The sequence below is a fragment of the Limulus polyphemus genome, unplaced genomic scaffold (genome assembly GCF_000517525.1).
Source record: "Limulus polyphemus unplaced genomic scaffold, Limulus_polyphemus-2.1.2 Scaffold3905, whole genome shotgun sequence".
Taxonomy (NCBI): Eukaryota; Metazoa; Arthropoda; class Merostomata; order Xiphosura; family Limulidae; genus Limulus; species Limulus polyphemus.
The window spans coordinates 26,761-32,962 of record NW_013669515.1 but is presented as its reverse complement, the minus strand read 5'-3'; the positions used below and the strand labels follow the sequence as shown (position 1 = coordinate 32,962).

General features: G+C 29.9%; 1 long non-coding RNA gene across 1 annotated transcript in view; it reads right to left on the bottom strand.

Moving 5' to 3' along the window:
* Positions 1-5,125: 5,125 nt before the first annotated feature.
* LOC111088505 overlaps positions 5,126-6,202 on the bottom strand; it is an 11,430-nt gene continuing 10,353 nt past the window's right edge. The window contains exon 3 of the long non-coding RNA XR_002613006.1: positions 5,126-5,311. This is a non-coding gene — a long non-coding RNA (uncharacterized LOC111088505). The remainder of the gene's footprint in view (positions 5,312-6,202) is intronic.

Sequence of the window (6,202 nt, the reverse complement as noted above, 5' to 3'; positions counted from 1 at the left end):
TTTTACTTTTCTCTTTATGTTATATTACGTACTTTATTTCAATATTTTAGTAAAAGATTCTAATTAACTTCAAAATATATATTAATGCTGGCATTATTTAATTTCATTACATTTTGTTTTGATTTAATATTTACTACTAAAAGTTTCCCGTTTCTTTTTTGTTCTTTTTTCCTCAACATATGTCTTGTTTGTTAACACTATCATGTTCTTTTTAACCAAACTTAGATTTTTTTCGCAAGTGCCCAAGAATATCTTTCCTACCATTTGTTTGCCAAATTTTATCAACAACTTTCACTTACGTTATTACAGTTCTCTAATTTTCACCACGTTTATATATATATATATATATTACTCCACTCTTCCAAAGCAGTCGAACTTTGGGATGATTTCTTGGACTCTACTTGTTTTGTAGTACTCTTCATTACCAAGCTTTGAAAAGATGTTCATGCCATAACAATTGCTGTTGTAACATATGACTTATATAAAGAGTTTCGACTACTACTGAGTTTGTTGTGTCCCAACTGACCTGATGAGCTATGGAATAAGCGAAACATGTTGTTAGCAATATATATGGTAAACATAGTATGGTTGGAAGAATATTATTGTGTAATCTTCTAATTATTGAAAATTCCCAAAGGATTAGATAAAGAATGCAGTATTAAAAATATAATAGGTTTACTACTAAAGTTGTATTACAAGTATAATTAATTAACCATAAGCATTTTTGTTGAGGAAAGGTATATTTTACATTCCAAAGAAATAATGCATCTAAAGATATTGTGCACACATAATTAATGGACAACAAGTGACCTGTTGGTCCATCTAGGCCATTCTATCAACCATACTAAACTGTAAAATAAAAATAATCCTTATCATTCAAATATTTATCAATCCTTCTCTTCAACTCCCTTAAATTAATTACATCCATCACATCTAAAGGAAACCCATTATAAAAGGCCAAACAGCCTGTGAGAAAAATAAAGCTGTTTCAGCTGAAGATGAATCCTATCCTGACAAAATTTATATTTGTGTCCTTACCATTCTCACCAGTAAAGTACAAGAAGAAAAAACGATGCCTCAACACTATCAATTCCCTTAACAATATTAAACACTTCAATCAGATTCCCTATAACTCTTCTTTTTTCAATAGAAAACAAATTAAAAAATCTTCACCTATCCTTAACTCTTCCATCCCAGGTGTTATCCTAGTAGCCCTCCTCTTAACACTTTCCAACAATTCAATGTCCTTTTTACAATCCCATTTGTCCTGTCACTAGCAGCACACTGTTTCGATAGCATAAGACTGATGAACCAGAACACCAAGGTCTTTCTCTTCCATAACACTGTTAAGGTTATTTCCATCCAAACTATACTCGTAATTCAAATTTTGATATCCCACATATATTATATTGCATTTATAATAATTAAAAGACATCTGCTATTTATTTGCCCAATTCACCAAATAATCCAAATCCTTCTCAAATGCAGCAGCAGCATCCTCACAGCCAGAAACATCCAACATTTTGATATCATCAAAATGTATATGATTTATTGGCCATTTCTTCATCTATGTCATTGAAGTAAATCAAAAATGGGTAAAGGTTTTAACACTGAGCTATGATGTACCTCACTTGTGAAATTAATCCAGTTTGACTGATCTGTATTTATAACAAGCATCTGCTTTCTTCCACCCAACCAATTTCCTATTAAACCAGCCAACCTATCCTACTTACCTACAGAGACAACTTTTAACCTTTTTTATCACACTGTTAAAATCTTTGTGAAAATCCAGATGCACCAAACCCTCACCTGTACCCTCACCTACATAAGCAGTAACCTCATAAAAGAATGTCAAAAGATTAGTAAAGCAAGATTTTACTCTAGTGTAACCATGCTGACTATCCAACAAAATTTTAAACTTTATTAAATGACTTTTCAAAACACTTTTTATTAGAATCTCTAAACCCTTTCCCACCATTGATGTAATACTATTAGACCTATAATTATTATTATAAATTTTATTATCTTCCTTGAAATGAGGAGAACCGTTAGCCAGCTTACAATCTTCTGGCACCTGTCCACTGTTCAAGGACTAAAAAATATAGTAGCAAGTGAGTCACATATTCAATATTTAACACCCTCTCAAAACCCTTGGGTAAATATTATATGGCCCAAATGCTTTATCATTGTTTAAACTTCCTATTTTTTCCTTAACAGGCTCAGATTTAATAGGGGCATCTTATTGGATCTTATTTCCATCTAACAATTGTTTAAGATGAGAAATCTTGCTTAAATCTTCATTAGTAAGAGTTGAAGAAAATGTAGAATTAATAACCCAGTTATCCTATAATCATCATATAATAGCCTTAATGTGTCAACTCTCAAAGGCCCTACTCTTATCCTGTTATTTTGCTTACCCTTAATGTATTTAAAGAAACTATTCGCTCTTATATTTACATTTTTTGCCAACTTTTTTTCACAAATTTGTTTTTAATTTCCTCTTTGACCAACTCTCTGGATCGTCTATAATCCTTCAAATATCCCATCATTAGAGTCAACTTAAACTTCATTTAAAATTCATAATGCTTTTTAAAATATTTTATCCTTTATATTCTTTGTGAGCCAACCCATTTTTATTTGCCTATCTCAGATATTTAAGAATTTATTGTTTACATTTGATCAGTATCTCCAATTAATTCAGTTGCACAATTCCCAGAAAATACGTTTTATCTTGTCTTAACCAAAATTTCATTATTCCTTGTGCCAGTAGTTAGGGCCCCAGTTCAATGTCCAAAGGATGCCTCCTCAGTGGGGGATCACCAAGCAATAGGGGAAGGGGTGCTGTCATCAAATATGATGACGTCATAGTTCCACAAAGTGTCACAAGAGGGTGCTTCACAATGTAAGTTATGTCATCAGAGAGGGATGTATTGCTAGGCTGCAATGACAGGCAGCCATGACTTCATTTTTCCCATTCAATCAGCATAACATGTCTCAACATAAATGTATTTAATCCATATAAAACACTAATTCACTAGTTAATTAATTTTCCTAACCATATAAATCATCCTAAAAGGATGTTTAACACTAATTCATTAGTTATAATTAAATCATCTTAAAAAAGATGCTCAACACTAATTCATTAGTTAATTAATTAATTTATAATTAAATCGTCTTAAAAAGGGCACTTATCACTAAATTATTAATTACATCTCCTTATCATTTATATGTCCTAAAAACTGGTTTGATTTTATGCTATAACTTAACAAAGTAATTCATATACACGTTTTACAAATGTGAATGGTGTTCTACATATACATCATGTTACTAATGCAAATTGTTCTTCAATGTGTCTGAACATGCATCATCAATAAAATGTTTATTAAAAATATGCAATGATTAAACTTACACTCTTCCTAATTTGACTTTATAACTTCACAAATTATTTCATTTTACATATGATATTATATAGTTTTATCTTATGTTTTGTAAAGGCAGATACTATATTTCCACATATGGTCATTGACTAGACTTAATTATGTTAAAACCATCATTTTGCATATTTTATCATCTGTACTAATACAATTTGCTACAACTAAAAATAATAAATGAATGACTTACTGTTTATCCATCCATTTTTTATATAGCCACTGATCATTGGCAAAGACACCTTCAAACTTATTTGGGTACACAAATCATGTGAAAATATGGAATACATTTCTAATGTGTTCATAGCTTCTATCAGACAATGTTCAGTAGGACACTTAATGTTTCACTTTCACAATTTATACATATTATTTGAATAAGACAGTTATTATAACCAATAATTTGCTTTTATCATCTTTCTACAACTAACTATAATAAATGAACAACTTACTGTTCAACTTTACTATTACTTAAAATACCAATTTGCTTATCTTTTTGAGACTAAGATGACTATTAAGAAACCACATGCATAAAATATGGACACAGACTTTTTTAAATTACAAAGGTCACCATTTGGTAACACATACAGACAGTGATTCTACAGTACACAAAACCACTGAAGAAATACTGATGTCTTTATCTTCTACACTTCAAACAACCTTTAACAAAAAAAGAGAGGAATGATCCATCTTACATACTGTGCCCTAGAAATGGTAAAAGTATTTCGTATTTCAGTTGGCTGAGAATAATTTTTTAATGTGAAAGATCTATTCAATTTTAATCTATGATATTTACATATACATGTGAAATGTATGAGATTTCATTATACAACACAATGAATTATATAATAAATGATCGATTCAAATCTACTTTTAATATCAACTTAAATGTGTGAAATATGAAAGAGAAATATCCTCATGTGATCACACCCATACAGACAGTGTTTTTATAACTGAGGGATGATGACGTCATTGTCTCAAGATGTCATCAATGACTAGAAAGTACAGGTGGAAAACTTTTATAAAATACAATTTAATTATAATGCATTGTCTACATGTATTGACATCATACCAATATTGAAAATAAATGGTCTAAACTCTACATAATCATATATCCGAGTTTCTGTATGTCACTGAAATATAAAAGTCAGTAATCATAGTTCTTTGACTTACATAGTGATAAAAACACTAATTGTATATTCTCAATAATTGACAGGAAATTTCAGTTAGCATATAATTACTGCATATTTTCCACTCAATTCTGTGCTACACTGTATTAATCAGCTTAGAACAAAATGAAAGGTTTATTCAATTCTAATTTCTAATATTTGTATGAAATTACATTATACACTAATGTATAATTATAATTTTAAATATCTCAAAAATGTTCTGAAACATTGTTTCTATATATTAGATTTCAAATACTGTATGTTGAGGCCATTGACAACCACATGAAAATGGTCAGTTTTGACTATCTATCATTAATTTAATTAATCTATTTATTTTACGACACTTTTTAAATCAAAGACAGGACAAAGGTTTCCTTTGTGTAAACATTTCCATTAGGATTTATTACACTGATAATCAATATTATAGCAATCACACACAGAATACAATAGTCTTTCTTAACACAGAAAATACACGTGCCACATATCCAGGTAGGTTTTGTTTCTTTTTTTTTTCAAGATGGTCCTTCATTCTTTGCATTGTTACTGCACTGGTTATCATTTGACTGTAGAGATCTTTGTTATTATTAACTTGTTTTCTGGTAAAGTTCTTTCTCAATCTAGCCACACTCCACAGGTAGGAATAGTCAACATTATCAGATTTACATGGAATGAGATGAATGTGCTACGTCACCCAATTACACTGATGACGATCAGCATCTGAAAGATATTTACGCGACAACGGTTGTTTAAACAAAAACACGCATATATATCATGACTAAACATTTTAATGGAAGGTCTTTAATTACATATGGTCCATCCTTCACATAAAATCCGTCTAATTCTATCACTACAGCAGTCATGATAACAAATGAGTATATATTCAGTTGAACAATAGTTTTAACTTATTTTGGTACATATATTATAACTTTATTTTAGGAAAAAGTCCAGTCCTCAGACGGATCTGTTTTGACATTTGCGGTTTCAAATAGATGAGTAAGTAACCATATGGTTGTCTCATTGCATCTTGATAAGCTTCTTCAAAATATTTGGCATATGATGGAAACATTCAACTAAGATTTGTCTCTGACATTCTTGAACAAAGTAATATATTGAGAATTTAAACTAATATTATGCATTTCTCTAGCCTGATGAAATATATTCTGTATAATATAAAACACTGGTAAACACTCGTACATTTTCTCCACTTTCACTTATAAAATCACCAATGATAAAAAGATTTGGTTTATCAGTCCGTAAATAATCATTAAAATTTTCAGGTAAGCTTTTGACAAATTGAATGTTGGGAATATTTTGCATTAATACTGTATACAGTGGTTGAAATTCACCACAAAACCATACGATGTTTTCAGGAATAGGATAAATACCTTTTTGATGATAAGTTAACCCTATGACTACGGTACTAACTTTCTTAGTAGGCAATGCAAGTGTGCATTTGTGAATTGAAAAAATGAGAACTTACCTTTTAATGGATTTCTGATTTTATTTTATAAATAGTAGCATAACATTCAATCATTTGTACAAAATTGTATTCTTTAATGAAGTTTAAAGAGTAATTTAATGAAAAAATTCCTAAAATACGTTTTAGAC